We start from the raw sequence: 17,956 nt of genomic DNA on the forward strand, positions 1-17,956 counted from the left end.
CCAAGCTGTCTGTCTGTCTGTCTACCTACCTACGAAATCTATTTATGAGTATATAGTATATATATGGGTATATGGGTAAGAGTCAATGCATTTTGATCAATTAAAAATGGAATAAAGTTGGAAGTAAGAGTAGAAAATTTTGAAGGTGTCTCCCCAGTGATATAACTCTATAAAGGAGGCTATATTAATAGAATTAAATTAACTCATTTTATTCTCACTTCCATGACTATTACAGACTTTATCAGTAGCTTCATATAAAAAGTTAAGCTGTCAATGGAATATATATATATATATATGCACACATATATATTACATTGACAGTATAATGAGCTCCCAAAGTGAAATTATTTCTTATTCAGAATTAAGCAAAATATGTGTGTGTATATATATGTGTGTGTATATATAAATATATATATATGAGTTAGTTGATTTATTAAATCTCTGTGTAATCAATCAAATTTTTGTGAATTGTTGAGAAAGTCCTGCTAAGTCTTTTGATATTTCTCAGGGGAAATAGAAAAATATAATATATTTTTAAAAACAAAATGAAACCAAACAACAGTAATCATATCAAATAAATCACGTTAAAGTAGACTTTCTATAGAACAAATGTATTCTTTCTTAGTGTAAAAGAATTTTTTAAAATGTTTGTGCTTTCCACATTATCTAAAATATGTCAGAACGATGGCTCAAAAAGGGCACAGAAACAGTTGTTTTCAGCCATATCAATTTCCACAGCAGTTTGAAAAGGGCATTGCACATATTTTGATGTAATCTGTCTTCACCAACATACTGGATAAGTTTAGAGATCAGCTGGTATTGTATTGTTTTGTTTCGGTTTTCAAAAACCTGTAATTTTTGGTAATATTCACTTTATGTACTTTCTCAAACATTTGTGAATAGAACACTCAGAAATAAAAGATCCTGTTTTTTTTCTCATTTCTCTAACTACTAAAGACCAGATTAGCAGCTTTTACCTATATATAGAAAATTAGGCTGCAAATGAAATGTTAAAATGTCTCCACCTAGCTGAGCTAATTTGAGCCTGCCAATATATACACAGCTTCCTTTGTCCAGTCATAGTATGGGAAAGCCACAGTCAGAACCCCCAGTTTTTATTTCCAACGTTTTCTTTTTCATTTTTAATCCAACAAAATGAACTGACAATTTAGCCTAACTACCTCCATTACCTTCAGAGAATGGCTAATGTTCTAGGAAAGGGACTTGACAATCTCCCTGACAGAATTTCTTTTTCAATCCATTAATTTCACCCTCAGAATATGCTAGTTATCTGTTAGTATTCCAGGCCAGCAGCAGCTGCATGGGAAAAAGAACTCCAGATAAGCAAGCTATTGTGTATTCTGCTGTGCACTTTCTCTTCCCATCGGAGTCCAGGGGGAACGCTGACCGGAGAGCCACTTTGCTTGGTGGGTGGCTTCGTTAGGGACATCTAAAGCAAATCAAAATAACCCTCTACTGATGGTAGCTTCAACCAGCCTCCGGCTCATGAAAATTGCTGAAGATTTTCCAAAGCAGGCTGAGCAAATTCATTTTTATGAAAATTGGCCTTGAATACAGGATTGATCCAGGTGACCTTCGAAGTCCTTGTTAAGCCTGAAATTCTGGGCTTCTGGGACCCACTTAAAATTTTACTATAGAAAATGAGTATAGTTTCATATCCTGTCTCCTACTCATTAGGAATTTGTGATAGTAGCAATGAGAAGAGAAGAGTCAATCCAGAGTTTTGAGGTGAAGTGAAAGAAAGTCATTAAGGCAGACACTTTTGGTTTTCTAATTTTACTGATACCACCAACTTTTTTTCACTAGCCAATTAGTGTTGGACATTTCACACATATCCAACCAAACTGATGTTGCCTTTGGGGACCATATATCTCTCTTAGTAAAAAGGTAATGCTTCCCTGTGAGAGAATTATTTCCCTTTTTTCCTACCTGAACCACAACCACCATCTTGAAACCATGTGGGGGAAAGCTACCAGATTGAGACAGAAAAATAGAAAGAAGCAGAGTTCATGAGAACATCTAGAAGCAGCCATCCTGCCTATTGAGTGGCTCCCTCTGGATATCTTGGTCTATGAAATAAACAAGGCTGTGTGATTTTAAACCACTATCGTTGTGTTTTCTGCCATTTTTACCCAAAAGCTCTGAAACTAATACATTCATTAAGGTAAAATATGTGGATAAAAGTCCCTAGTCAAAATAATGTGCTTCAGGAAGAGCAAGGAGATGGCAAATCTGCAAAAGGTGGAATTAAGAACTGCCTTTTTTTTTTTTTTTGAGAAGGAGTCTTGCTCTGTCACCCAGGCTGGAGTACAGTGGCAGGATCTCGGCTCAATGCAAGCTGCGCCTCCCAGATTCACACCATTCTCCTGCCTCAACCTCCCTAGTAGCTGGGACTACAGGCACCTGCCAGCACGCCAGGCTAATTTTTTGTATATTCTTTTTTAGAAGAGATGGAGTTCACCGTGTTAGCCAGGATGATCTCGATCTACTGACCTCGTGATCCACCTGCCTCGGCCTCCCAAAGTGCTGGGATTACAGGCGTGGGCCACCGCCGGCCAAGAACTGACTTTTAAGCAATCATGTGACAGTCTGATGGTAAAGCTAGACAAGAGAAACAAGGAAAGTAAATGATAGGTCCCCACAAACGTGGTTAGTGTTCTGCTTTTGGGGAGCCTCAAGCCACACCTCTCCGTTTTCTATGGCCAAAATGCTTCTTTAAGACTTAAAGGCAAAGTCGGGGTAACCATCTTCTAACAAAGTAGACTAAGGATCTAGAGACAGAATTTCAAGATCTTATATTCCATCTCAAGGTCATGAATTCATTACGTCAAACACAAAAAGCACTCATGTCTTTAGATTGGAAAAGGCATGAAAATTAAAGTTCTGTTACTCCGTTTTGAGGAATAAAGGATGAATCCAGCACCAAGAGAAAATTATGAGCTCTATCATTAAAATTTTTATCTCCTTTTAGAGTAATAAAGTTTAGGAAGAGGTAATTGGCAAATTTTCCTCAGAATTAACGTAAGTATCTCAGAATTTTAAAAATTATGTTACTTTTTGCCTTTTCTGATTGGAAAAGCTTGTGGTGAGATAAAGCATAATGAGGATTGTAAACTTGAAGAAGGCAAAATCTAAGTCAAGATCATATCACTTAGTTATGTTAGTGTGGGTATAACTCTTTGATCTTCAGTTTGCCCATTGGTAAAAGGAAACAATATTTCCCCCTACCATTGTAAGAATGAAATCCACTAATTTGTTGAATAAATGTTTGTTAATTTCCAACTATGCATCAGAGGTTTTGCTAGGCTTTGGGATCACAGAGTTATAGAATTGGACATAATCTCATTCTTAGAGATCTCTCCTAGAATAAATATGTAACCAAACTTGAATACATTGTGATGAAAAATATTTTGGGGAAACCCATTGGGGGTTGAAGGGAGCAACCGAATCCACAGGACAAAGAGATTACAAAAATGAAATAACATTGTAAAGTGTAAAATATTATTTAATCTATATGTAATACTATTGTTTTGAGCTATCCTCATTGGTTTAACAACTATAATAAAAATCTATTGTGTACATATGTGTTCTGTCTGGGTATTGATTGCTGTATGTCTGTGACCAGGATGTCAGACCAAGCTCCCAACCAAAATGATCTTCATCTCAAATCCTTCTTCCATACCCAATGGAAAGCCCAATCTGTCCAAGATATTTGTAATTTTTCTGATAGGCTTATATTCTCACTGTCACTTCTGCGACCAGCTTCTATTTCCAGCAGTGATCTTTTTCTATACCATATTGAAACGGACATAAAACTCAGCTAGGCCGGGCACGGTGGCTCAAGCCTGTAATCCCAGCACTTTGGGAGGCCGAGACGGGCGGATCACGAGGTCAGGAGATCGAGACCATCCTGGCTAACACGGTGAAACCCCGTCTCTACTAAAAAAAAAATACAAAAAACTAGCCGGGCGAGGTGGCGGGCGCCTGTAGTCCCAGCTACTCTGGAGGCTGAGGCAGGAGAATGGCGTCAACCCGGGAGGCGGAGCTTGCAGTGAGCTGAGATCCGGCCACTGCACTCCAGCCTGGGCCACAGAGCAAGACTCCGTCTCAAAAAAAAAAAAAAAAAAAAAAAAAAACTCAGCTAACTCTCCCTTCTCCTCAGGTTCTACCACTAATACCAACAACAATAAAACACTCACATAACCACCTATGTCATTGGTAGATACCACTGAGGATCCAGGGTAATGAGAGAGGTCACATTTATACCAGACAGCAACTATCTAAAAAATTTCCATTAAATGTGCCTCTCCTTTAATGTATTGAAAGTCTTACAAGTCCAGTCCCACCACTGAAGATCTATGAACTCACAAAGCTCTTGCCTTCTGCCATGTTAACTCCTGTCTCCTTCCCCTTTCTCTTCTCAAATCCGTCCTATTCTTTAAGCTACTCTCAGGAGCATAAAGCAATTTCTTCTCATTTTTTTTTTTTTTCATTCAGGGGACCTTAGTAACTATCCTCCTAACCTAGGATGTGACCTTTGACAACTATTCTTCTCAAGATATTTCAATAACCAAGCTCATTGCTCACATCAATACTCAGAAGCATACATTCTTCGTGGAAATTTTCAGAGGGAAAAAAAATCCAGACCCACAGATTCAAAGTTCCTGCCTAAGGTCGTGGAGTCAGTAAGTGGCAGGGCTGGAATTCAAACCTGTGTCACCTGATGCAAAAGTCTTCATTTGATTCTCTTTATCTCTAATATAAATAGAACTTCCTTTATGTATTTCATCCAGGCTTTGCTTTTTGAAAGAAATCAGAATATACCCCAAAGTTCTGAGAAAACACTTCCTTCCCCAACATGTAAAATGAGCTTTAATTAAGGCAGAATGGCACTGAAAAAATATTTTCCAATTATGTTGATGTAATTGTTTCCACAGCATGATGTCTCCTGGTATCAGCTTTAGCAGGCAGTGGAGACATGGTGATATTGGGCTATTACCACTGCAGGCCTGCTCTTAAATTAGACATGGCATTTGGAAAGTAAGTTCTACTTCAACATTCTTAAACAAATATAGATGAAAACTTTTGTCTCTATTTAGACTTCCCACTGAGCTTCATTAATTCATGGCTGTCTGGCCCTTTTGGTCCCCCCTGGAAGGCCATAGCTGTAATGATGAGATACAAACCCAACTGAATATTCAACTTCACAACCTGGCAAGATGCCTGGAGCAAGGCAGTGACAGCTCGCTATTCATGTTTCTATGTAAATTTTGACACTTACTAACTGAAAGAGTAGATCATCTGATCATTTCCTCCAAGAGCAACTGTAGAGAAAGCAGAGATTCTGATGGAGATAAGACTTTTTGTTAGGGTGCAAGACAAGGTCAGAGAGCTATATTTAACTCTTGTCAAATCTACTAAAGAGGAAAAATACTATAGTACTCCTTAAAGATTTGTGTTGGAATTATGGTTTGAGGTTGCATTTCAAGCTGCCACATTTTATTTTTCCTTATTATTCGATATTATTAAGAACTTTGAGAACTCTTGGCTAAAAATCTTCTTTAATCAGTTCCATTGATATCATGTATGTGATCCAGCTTATGCTTCTATAGTCCTAAATGGACTAGGCACTATTTTGAACCTTGCATATATATTAACTCCTTTGATTCTCTATTGAGATAAGTACAGTTACTATTCCAGAGGTTCAGAGAGGTTAAAGATATTGAACAGCATCGAATAGCTAAAAAGTGACATATACATATAATATAGCATAATAACTTATATTATCTATTATATATACAATGTAGTTATTCATACAATGAATAATATGGAAGAAAAACATAGAAAGACTCAGGAGGAAGGCCCTTGGTTCTGAGATCCAGAATATAGGAGAAGGAAAACAGAGTCCATAGCAAAAGTGTACACAAAGAAGTACACATATCTGGTGGCTGAAAGACAGAGAATGCCTTTAAACAATCCAGAAGTGGAAAATGTGGATTTGTGTTGATTTTTGCTGTGTAACATTTAATATTAACCCTCTTGTTTTATTTAAAGAAATCTCCAGTAAAACACACATTTCTCAGTGAAAGCTTGTTGCAACATTTTCTTTTAATGGCTAACTGAAGTACCAGATTCTGTTAAAACTTCAGAAGGTTAGCACAGGATAAATGTATGACTGCCCATGTGAGAATACAGAAAGGATATGTGCTAGACACATTCCAAAATTCTAACTTCATAAAGTCAACTTTGTTAAACTGGAGAACTTAACAATGATGTTAGAGAAAGACATTCAACTCCCAAACTAATGTCCTAGGTCCTAAAATTCCGGAATGTATTATTCGTACTTACCAATTGCTTAGGCATTAAAAGCAATGGCAAAAACTGCAATTACTTTCTCACCAACTTAATAGAATTTTGACACCACTTTTGTTCCCTGTGTCCAGATGCTGGGCCATGAACTTCACCAGCAGACTTCTTCAAGACCCAGGGCCCCCCCTCCAGCTCTGGCACTTCTAGAGGATAATTCTGTCATTACTTATTTTACTGAATCATATTACACCAGACATTGAATTTTCTTCTTCATGGACCAGATTTCATCACTAATCTCTCAGAAGCCTACAACATCAAAATGTATGTAGTACATTCAGCAGGTATTACAAATTCTGTTAGGAGAGATGAAAGAAGCATGGAGCTGGGCGCCATGACTTGCACCTGTAATCCCAGCACTTTGGGAGGCCTAGGTGGGTGGATCACGAGGTCAGGAGATTGAGATCTTCCTGGCCAACATGGTGAAACCCCATCTATACTAAAAATACAAAAATTAGCCAGGCGTGGTGGTGCGTGCCTATAGTCCCAGCTACTCAGGAGGCTGAGGCGGAGAATCACTTGAACTAGGGAGTCAGAGGTTGCAGTGAGCCGAGATTGCACCACTGCACTCCAGCCTGGGTGATAGAGTGAGACTCTGTTTCAAAAAAAAAAAGCATGGCTCTGGTAATAGATCAGAAATGGAGAATGTGAAATCAGAGAAGAGAGGTAAAGAAAGGAGAACTAGAGTGGTTGAAATCTATGAGGAAGGAAAGAGAAGTAAATGACTCATGCCAAAAAGATGCAAACTTTTTCAGTCCTTACTGTATGAAAGTGTGCCCTGGCCATGATCTTCTGGAAACTCATGGTCTGTAGTGGGAATCTTTGGAGTCTTTCAAATACAAAAAAAAAAAAAATCATCTGGATTTCTTTAAAGACAATTGTCTCAGAGTCCTTCTAATATTTTAGCACGTATTAAGAATCACAGAAAAACTTATTTAAAACTCAGATTCATGACCCCCACTGTTCTGATTCCAGTGACCTGGAATGAGGCCCAAGAATCTGTATGCTCAATAAACTCCTCAGATGATTTATATACAGATTGTCAGAGGATGAGACTTTAAGAAACATTAGCTTAAATTCAACAAAATAAGAAAACAAACAACCCCCAACCACCCAAAATAGGCCAAAGAACTTAACAGAAGCCTCACCAAACCAGATATTTCGATGGCAAAGAAGTGTACAAAAAGATACTCCACATCACAGGTCAACAGGTCAAGTTAAAACAACGCTGAGATATCACTACACACCTATAAGAATAACAAAAATCCAGGACACTCACAACAACAAATGCTGGCAAGGATGTGGAGCAATTGGAACTCTCATTTATTGCTGGTAGAAATACAAAATGGCACAGCCACTTTGGAAGACAGTTTGGTAGTTTCTTACAAAGCTAAACCTACTCTTACAGTGTTACCTATCCAGCATTTGTGCTTCTTGGTATATACACAAAGGAGTTGAAAACATATATACAAATAAAAATCTGCACAAGTATATTTATAGAAGCTTTATTCACAAGTGCTGAAATTTGGAAGTAACCAAAAGATTCTTCAGCAGGTGAATGAATAAACTGTAGTATATCCAGACAATGGAATATTATTCAGCACTAAAAAGAAATGAGTTATCAAGTCATGAAAAGACATGGAGGAAAGTTAGAGGCATATTATTAGTGAAGAAAGCCAATCTGAAAAGGTTACATACTGTGTGATTCTAACTGTATCACATTCTGGAAAAAAAAAAAAAAAAAAAAACTATGGAGATGGAAAAAATGAATGGTTGCCAGGGCTTAGGGAGGAAAAAAGGATGAATAGGTGGAGCACCGAGGACTTTTAGAGAAGTGAAAATACTCTGTATGATACGATCATGGCAGATAAAGTCACTGTGCATTTGTTCAAACCCATAGAGTGTATGCTACCAAGAGTGAACCCTAATGTAAACTTTGGAGTCTGGGTAAAAATCATGTCAGTTGTACAAATATACAAGTGTACCACTCTGATGGGGGACGTTGATAATTGTTGAGGCTATGCGTGTGTGAGTGCAGGGGTTTTATGGGAAATATCTGTACCTTCTTCTTAATTTTGCTCTCAACCTAAAAGTGCTCTAAGGAAATACAATCTTTAAAAACAGAAAGAAAGTAAACAAACAAAACAAACCAAAAAAAAAAAAAAAAACCAGTAGCCCTAAATGTATCTTCTGAGAGTTTTGGGGCAGTGAAGACAACAAGATCTGAGACAGATCATATTTTATGTCTGAATACTGAGCTCAGGGATTCAGAAATGTTTGAAAGTTTTGGTCATAGCAGCCTAGAGGTCAAAACTGTGTGAATAAGATAAAGAAATCAGCTAATGGTGCAACCAGTACCTAGGCAATCCTTGAGTGAAATGTTCCTGCACTGTGTATTAATATGATGCTAAACTACACGGGAAATTACTCAAGTGATAGCCTGAAAACAGAAACCATTATATCTGCTATCTGTTCTCAGGATCCTCAAAAACAATTAAAAGGCAAGTTTACAAATTAAGTTTCCAACACCAACCCTCTAAAGACATTATTCTTTGTACACATGGTCTATAGATCATCTATAACTGGTTGATCACAATTGAAATTTATTTCTACCTGAAGACAGATCATTCAGATGTTCAAGATGAAATGAAATTGAATTTGGTCATGTCCTCTGTCAAGGTGAGCAAACTATTTTCCTCTTTATTCTCTAGGCATTTCTAAAAATGTCCTGGTGCTATCAGTCTCCCATTATCCTCTTTCATTGAAAGGAAAATCCATATAAAATGAAATTATATTGTTCTTTGCTGAATATGCCATAGCCACTGGAAATCCTTTATTTATCAACCTCCCTGTGTTTTCATATGGTTCTTATTAAATGTGATATCTAGTCACTGAGTAGTTTAATTTTAAAAAACCTTAAATATATGTATGTATTTGTGTGCATATATGTGTATATGTGTGTATATAGGTATGTGTATTTGTATGTGCACACATACATATAAAGACACATATAGGTACACATATACATACACAAAATTTATGCACATAGACAGATTTGTGTGTATATTTGTGCATGAATATATTTCTGTCTCTCTCTATATATTAACATATGTATTTAAACAAATACATCCATCCATCCTTATTTATGATACAGCTCATGTTTTTATATATTTTTGATACAATAAAAATGCAGAGAACATTTTCTATTTTATACAAAATCATCCCGTGAAATAAAATAATTTTAAATGAAAAACCTACTAGACATTATAAAACATACTCACAAAATAGAATTACAATAGAAAAATCCATTTGGGACTCTTACTTAAAAAGTTCTCTTTTAAAAATCCTCTTTTGAGTGGCTGTTACCCTAGAAAGGGAGGGAGAGGCTATGAAAAGATGTAGTGTTACCATGGAAATGTTATAATCAAATGTAAGAGTAAAGGCCTTATCTTAAAAATACATTCAAAAGGAAATGTAGGCAAACAAAGTACTGTCAATGAAAATATAAAGTATTTTTCTCAAGAAAAAAGTCATTAATAGTAAAGAAACCAAATTAATGGTGATTTTAACCGAAGTGTATGTTTTCTTTTTATATTTTCAAGAAAAAAATGTGACCAGTGACCATAATAATTCTGAATCTGGTCAGGCGTGGTGGCTTACACCTGTAATCCCAGCACTTTGGGAGGCCGAGGCGGGCGGATCATGAGGTCAGGAGATTGAGATCATCCTGGCTAACACAGTGAAACCCCATCTCTACTAAAAATACAAAAAATTAGCCAAGCGTGGTGGCGGACACCTGTAGTCCCAGCTACTTGGGAGACTGAGGCAGGGGAATGGCGTGAACCTGGGAGGCAGAACTTGCAATGAGCCAAGATCTCGCCAATGCACTCCAGCCTGGGCGCTAGAGTGAGACTCCGTCTCAAAAAAAAAAAAAAAAAAGTTCTGAATCTGACTAGAGTATCTGGAAAAAAATTGTAATATAAACACTCATTATAAATACCCAGTTATTTCACTGACATGCATGAGGCAAGGTGGCCTGCTGAATTCCTCAAGCACAACTTTTGGGTGTTTTTCGGTTGTTAGTGTTAGCTGACAAAAAAATGTTTCAATAAATGAGATATTCTACTCACTCCATGACCTCATTTCAAAACAATAATTAAACTATGTTCCAGACCAAATTTTGGCATATATGCAGTTATTTATTTATTAAACATGCATTAAACAAGAAAGCACACACACACAAAAATAGATCACATAGCCTACCTTGCAGACTTAAGGCCTTCCAAGTCTTTCAAAGAGAGTTTATTCAAGCCAGGATTCCAAATGTAAGACTACTCCATATGGCTGGTGTCAGCAACCAGAATCCTGCAGTTCACAGCTAGAAGCACCAGGGATTTATCCTCAAGCATTATCCTTGTGGATAAAAGATCAAGACTTCATAGATGTTTATAAAGAGGTTTTCACAGAAGTGTGAGAAAACTCTTGGATACATATTTATTCAGTCTCCATATCTTGAATACTTTTTACAATAAAAGCCTATTTCTAGCATTCATCAGGTTGATTCACAAGCAATTAAATCCACAAATGAAAACTCTTTGCTGACATACAGCATGAATATAGATAAAGGAAGACTGTATAGTCCTATGGCAATAGTATCATCTTTCTGATGTCAGGTATGCTGTGCTAAGATGTGGATTCTGGATTAGGGTATGGGCTCCCAGAGTTAAAATGCTTTTAATTGGTATGTTCCCAAACTTAAAATCAGGGATGGATGTCTTCTGATACTATTGTCATGGACTAAATATTTGGATTCCCCTCAAAATCCATATGTTGAAATCCTAATCTCTAATGTGATGGCATTGAACCTTAGGGAGGTTATTAGGTTATGAAAATGGAGCTCTTATTATTGGAATAGTTTCCTTATAAGAAGAAACAGGACATTTAGGTTGATTCCATGTTTTTGCTATTGTGAAATAGTGCTATGATGAACATACATATGCATGTGTATTTACAGAATGATTTATTCCTTTGTGAATACCCAATAATACCCAATAATGGGATTTCTGGGTTGAATGATAATTCTGTTTTAAGTTCTTTGAGAAATCGCCAAACTACTTTCCACAATGGCTTTACTTATTTACCTCTCCCTCAGCAGTGTGTAAGCATTCCCCTTTCTCTGCAACCCTGCCAGCATCTGTTATTTTTAACAGACACTGTTGAGGTTGATGAGATAGTGTTAGATGGTATTTCATTGTGGTTTTGACTAGTGTGAGATAGTATTTCATTATGGTTTTGATTTACATTTCTCTAACGATTAGTGATGTTAAGAATTTTTTCATAGGCTTGCTAGTCATATGTATGTCTTCATTTGAAAAGTATCTATTCCTTTGCCCACTTTTTAATGGGTTGTTTTTTGCTTAATTTATTTAAGTTCCTTAAAATTATGGATAGTAGACCTTTGTTGAATAAATGATTTGTAAATATTTCCTCCCATTCTATTGGCTGTCTGTTTACTCTGTTGATAGCTTTCCTACTGTGCAGAGGCTCTTTAGTTTAATGTGTTACATATATATAATGGAATACTATGCAGTCATAAAAAATAATGTGATCATGTCTTTTGCAGCAATATGGATGGAGCTGGAGGCCATTATCCATGCAGAACCAGAAAACCAAATGTAAATTGTGGTGACCTTCAACAAGTACCTTAAGCTGTATGAGTCATAGGTTTCTCATTTACAAAAATAGAATGTTAATACCTCTCCTCCCTTCTTCACAGGACTATGTTTCAATGGAGGTGAAACATACTAAGTTTCTGTGAACTATAATTTGTGGTATAAACATTATTCTTTTTATCATAATCATTCTTGTTACAAGATTTTTTTTTCTTAAAAACATAACTGTTTCTAAGGTCAAATATTTAATGGTCTTTTAATCACAATTACACTAATATACATTATCTGCTATACACATATATTGCTTTAAAAGGCCAATAAACTAATTGAGATTGTGTGTGTGAGAGAGTGTGTAAACATATATATTCTAGAGTATTTTGAAATTTAAAAATACATTCTGATTTTGGTATTTTGTGATTATATTGATTAATATACCCATAATAGAAGATATTGATTCTAGTATTCCTGATTCAAACAAAAATAAGAAAAAAAATTACTCAATTTAAGGTATATTTTGTTAGTTACACATTAGAGTTTTCCAAGAGACACCATTTAATAAAACATACTTTTTGTCATTGGTACCAGTGTGCAGTCATTAAAAAATAATGTTTTATCTGCCTTACATTACTGTAAAACCACTATCTACTTCTTTATAGTGGTTCTTTTGTTATTGTTTCCTTAAAAAAAAAACCCACAACAATGATAAAAAAGAGTAGACTTTTTGTATGCAGATATAGCAATGCTAATATAAAGATCCTCTAAATTGGATCTAATCCTCACAAATTCCAATCAACAGGTCCAGACTTCCTAGTTTCCTCTTTCCCTAAATCCTTCAGCTTATTTTCTGTGTACCATACACCCTCATCTGTAGTTAGTTGAAAACAAAGGTTAATTTAGAAATCTCAGCTTCATATTATTTATCTACCAAAGTCAAACACTGAATGAAACACACTTGTACAAACAATAGTGGCCTTTTCCTTGTGTAGTATAGGATGTGGTCAATCATTTGGCAATTCAGTTTTGGCACACTATGAACTATTTATTTGTTAAGTTCAGTACTCTGGGCTGCAAAAGCTTGAGGAGAATTTTTTTTTCCTTTTACAGGAAACTATTAAATGTACAGGGTCTAATGTTTATTTCACAGTCAAACTTGTACTATTGTATTGATAAATATTTAATGATATTGAGCTCAGTGGTTATTGCCTTGTACATTTCATTTAAATGATGTTTTATTACGACTCTAAAAGTGAAGTGTGGTCCACCGAGAAAGGGAAAAAAGGGAGAAAAATCTTTCCAACTAGAGATGACATAGAACTCAATTTCAATTTGGAGCAAAGAGAGGAAAAGGAAAAACAAGCAACCAAATCTTTTTTGAGGCCTCTACAGATTGTGGTTTAACAAAGTTTCCATTCAGAAAAAAACATCTGGAAAACGCTATGAAAATTTTAGAATTGTTTAAGTTAAAAGACTCTTACAATGTCACAGATTCAAAATTATTTTGAGAGAGAAATACAGACAGATGTTCATGTAAATTCTAAGATTTCTACAGAAGACATTGCCTTAGTTGATTCAGTGGAAGACAGATGGGGGTCAGGGGAAAAGCAACATCAAATAAGAAATGTTTTCTGTAATAGAGAAAGTGGGTATTTGGGTAAATGAATAAAATTAAATAGAAAGCAATCTCTAATGAAAAAGATACTTGGTTGCATTTATAAATGAGATTGAGCGTCTACATAAAAAAAAAATACAAGCCATGGTAAAATAAAAACAGATCTTTCTTTTGCACCTGGTAGCTTTACAGTTCAACACAGTAGTTCTTATATTTTCATAGTTGAGGACTCCTTTTGAATGCCAAAGAATTTTTCAGAGCTCCACAGTGTAGATAATGTACTGTCAGTGTTTAAGAAAATGACTACAAGCTATTGTAAATTAACTGACACTGTAAAACATTAACAAAACAAAACATTATCACAGCAGTATAAGGCAACAAAAGAGGATGGTACATATACAAAAAAGCAGGTTAAAACGTAGACATCCAAACAGCTGGTCAGAATGGAATGACAATCTAAAAAGGACATCAATATTCACTGAAACAAGCAAAAATAGTTTGTCAATCAACTATTAGGCCTGACTTGCTAAATTCTCGTCAAATTGTACATTTTACTTCTGCTTGCAGTAAATAGTGCCCTCAAGTGGAAATTTTTTTTTTTTTTGAGACGGAGTCTTGCTCTGTCACCCGGGCTGGAGTGCGGTGGCCGGATCTCAGCTCACTGCAAGCTCCGCCTCCCGGCTTTTACGCCATTCTCCTGCCTCAGCCTCCCGAGTAGCTGGGACTGCAGGGTTTATAACCCTTTACAACAGCCCTAGGCCCCACATGTACTAAACAGATACTTACCAATTCAAAAATGTAGGCTCGAAGAGGTACTAGATTCTAAGCTCCTCAAGGATGCCCATTTCTCCACCCAGCAGAGCATATATGCATTCAATATGGTAGATGTGGAAAGCTGGCAAGATGGTTGAATAGGAACAGCTCAGGTCTGTGACTCTGAGCAAGATCAAACTGAAGGCAGATGATTTCTGGATTTCCAACTGAGGTACCCAGTTCATCTCATTGGGACTGGTTAGACAGTGGGTGCAGCCCACAGAAGTCATGAACCAAAGCAGAGTGGGGTGTCTCCTCATCCGAGAAGCACAAAGGGTCAGAGAACTCCCTCCCTTAACCAAGAGAAGCCATGAGGAACTGTGCCATGAGGAATGGTGCATTCTGGTCTAGATACTATGCATTTCCCACGGTCTTCGCAACCCACAGACCAGGAGATTCCTTTGGGTGCCTACACCACCAGGGCCCTCAGTTTCAAGCACAAAACTGGGTGGCCATTTGGGCAGACACTGAGCTATCAGGAGGAGGTTTTTTTTCATATCTCAGTGGCACCTGAAACCCCAGCAAGATAGAATAATTCACTCCCCTGGAAAGGGGGCTGAACCCAGGGAGCCAAGCAGTCTAGCTCAGCAGATAACGACACCATGGAACCCAGCAATCTAAGATCCACTGGCTTGAAATTCTCGCTGCCAGAACAGCAGTCTGAAGCCAACCTGGGATGCTAGAGCTTGGTGGGGGGATGGGCATGCATCACCATTACTGAGACTTGAGTAGGGGTTTTCCCCTCACAGTGTAAACAAAGCCACCAAGAAGTTCGAACTGGGAAGAGCCCACCACATCTTGGCAAAGAAGCTGTAGCCAGACAGCCTCTCTAGATTCCTCCTCTCTGGGCAGGGCATCTCTGAAAGAAAGGCAGTCAGCCCCAATCAGGGACTTATAGATAAAATTGTCATCTCCCTGAGACAGAGCACCTGGGAGAAGGGGCAACAGTGGGTCCCGCTTCAACAGACTTAAATGTTCCTGCCTGCTGGCTCAGAAGAGAGCAGCGGATCTCCCAGCACAGTGCTCAAGCTCTGCTGAGGGACAGACTGCCTCCTCAAGTGGGTCTGTGACTCCCATACCTCCTGACTGGGAGACACCTCCCAGCAGGGGTTGACAGACACCTCATACAGGAGAGCTCCCACTGGCATTTGGTGGGTGCCCCTCTGGGAATAAGCTTCCAGAGGAAGGAACAGGAAGTAATCTTTGCTGTTCTGCAGTCTCTGCTGGTGATACCCAGGTACATAGGGTCTGGAATGGACCTCCGGCAAATTCCAGCAGACCTGCAGCCAAGGGTCCTGACTGTTAGAAGGAAAATTGAGAAAGGAATAGCATCAACATCAACAAAAAAGGATGTCCACACAAAAACTCCAACCATAGGTTACCAACATCAAAGACAAAGGTAGATAAATCCATGAAGATGAGGGAAAACCAGCACAAAAAGGCTGAAAATTCCAAAATCAAGAAAGTCTCTTCTCCAAAGGACCACAACTCCTCACCAGCAAGGGACTAAAACTGGATAGAGAATGACTTTGAAAAATTGACAGAAGTAGGCTTCAGAATGTGGGTGATAACAAACTCCTCTGAGCTAAAGGAGCATGTTCTAACCCAATGCAAGGAAGCTAAGAACCTTGAAAAAAGGTCAGCAGAATTGCTATCTAAAGTAACCAGATTAGAGAAGAACAAAAATGACCTGAGGGAGCTGAAAAACACAGCACAAGAACTTCGTGAAGCATACACAAGTATCAGCAGCAGAATCGATCAAGTGGAAGAATCAATCAGAGATTGAAGATCAACTTAATTTAATAAAGCATGAAGACAAGGTTAGAGAAAAAGAATAAAAAGGAATGAACAAAGACTCCAAGAAATACAAGAGTATGTGAAAAGACCAAACTACATTTGATTGGTGTACCTGAAAGTGACAGGGAGAATGGAACCAAATTGGAAAATAACCTTCAGGATATTACCCAGGAGAACTGCCCCAACGTAGTAAGACAGGCCAACATTCAAATTCAGAAAATACAGAGAACACCATAAAGACACTCCTCAAGAAGAGCAACGCCAAGACATATAATATTCAGATTCACCAAGGTTGAAATGAAGGAAAAAAATTAAGAGCAGCCAGAGAGAAAGGTCAGGTTACCCACAAAGGGAAGCCCATCAGACTAACAGATGATCTCAATGCAGAAACCCTACAAGTCGGAATAGAGTGGGGGCCAATATTTAACATTCTTAAAAGAATCTTCAACCCAGAATTTCATATTGAGCCAAACTAAGCTTTATAGGAGAAGGAGAAGTAAAATCCTTTATAGACAAGCAAATGCTGAGAGATTTTGTCACCATCAGGCCTGCTTTACAAGAGCTCCTGAAGGAAGTACTAAACATGGAAAGAAAAAACCTGTACCAGCCACTGCAAAAACATACCAAATTGCAAAGGCCATCAACACTATGAAGAAACTGCATCAACTAATGGACAAAATAACCAGCCAGCATCATGATGACAGAATAACATTCACACATAACAATATTAACCTTAAATGTAAACAGGCTAAATGCCCCAACTAAAAGACACAGACTAGCAAATTGAATAAAGAGTCAAGACCTGTCGGCGGGCTGTATTCAGGAGACTCATCTCACATTCAAACACACACATAGGCTCAAAATAAAGGGATGGAGGAATATTTACCAAGCAGATGGAAAGCAAAGAAAAGCAGGAGTTACAATCCTAATCTCTGATAAAACAGACTTTAAAAACCAACAAAAATCAAAGAAGAAAAAGAAGGGTATTACATAATGGTAAAGGGATCAATGCAACAAGAAGACCTATCTATTTTAAATATCTATTCACCCAATACAGAAGTACTTATATTCATAAAGCAAGTTCTTAGAGACCTACAAAGACACTTAGACTGCCACACAATAATAGTGGGAGACTTTAACACCCCACTGTCAATATTAGACAGATCAACAAGACGGAAAATTAACAAGGATATTCAGGACTTGAACTCAGCTCCAGACCTAGTGAACCTAATAGGCATCTACAGAACTCACCAACTGAAATCAACAGAATATACATTATTCTCAGCACCACATCACACTTATTCTAAAATAAATCACACAATTGGAAGTAAAACATTCCTCAGCAAATGCAGAAGAATGGAAATTATAACAGTCTCTCAGACCACAGTGCAAACAAATTAGAACTCAGGATTAAGAAACTCACTCAAAACTACATGACTACGTGGAAACTGAACAACCTGCTCCTGAACGACTACTGGATAAATAAAAAATTTAGGCAGAAATAAAGAAGTTATTCGAAACCAATGAGAACAAAGACACAACATAGCAGAATCTCTGGGACACAGCTAAATCAGTGTTTAGAAGAAAATGTACAGCACTAAATGCCCACGGGAGAAAGCAAGAAAGATCTAAAATCGACACCCTAACATCACAATTAAAAGAACTAGAAAAGCAAGAG

The sequence above is a fragment of the Trachypithecus francoisi genome, unplaced genomic scaffold (assembly GCF_009764315.1).
Source record: "Trachypithecus francoisi isolate TF-2019V2 unplaced genomic scaffold, Tfra_2.0 Lachesis_group3, whole genome shotgun sequence".
Classification (NCBI taxonomy): domain Eukaryota; kingdom Metazoa; phylum Chordata; class Mammalia; order Primates; family Cercopithecidae; genus Trachypithecus; species Trachypithecus francoisi.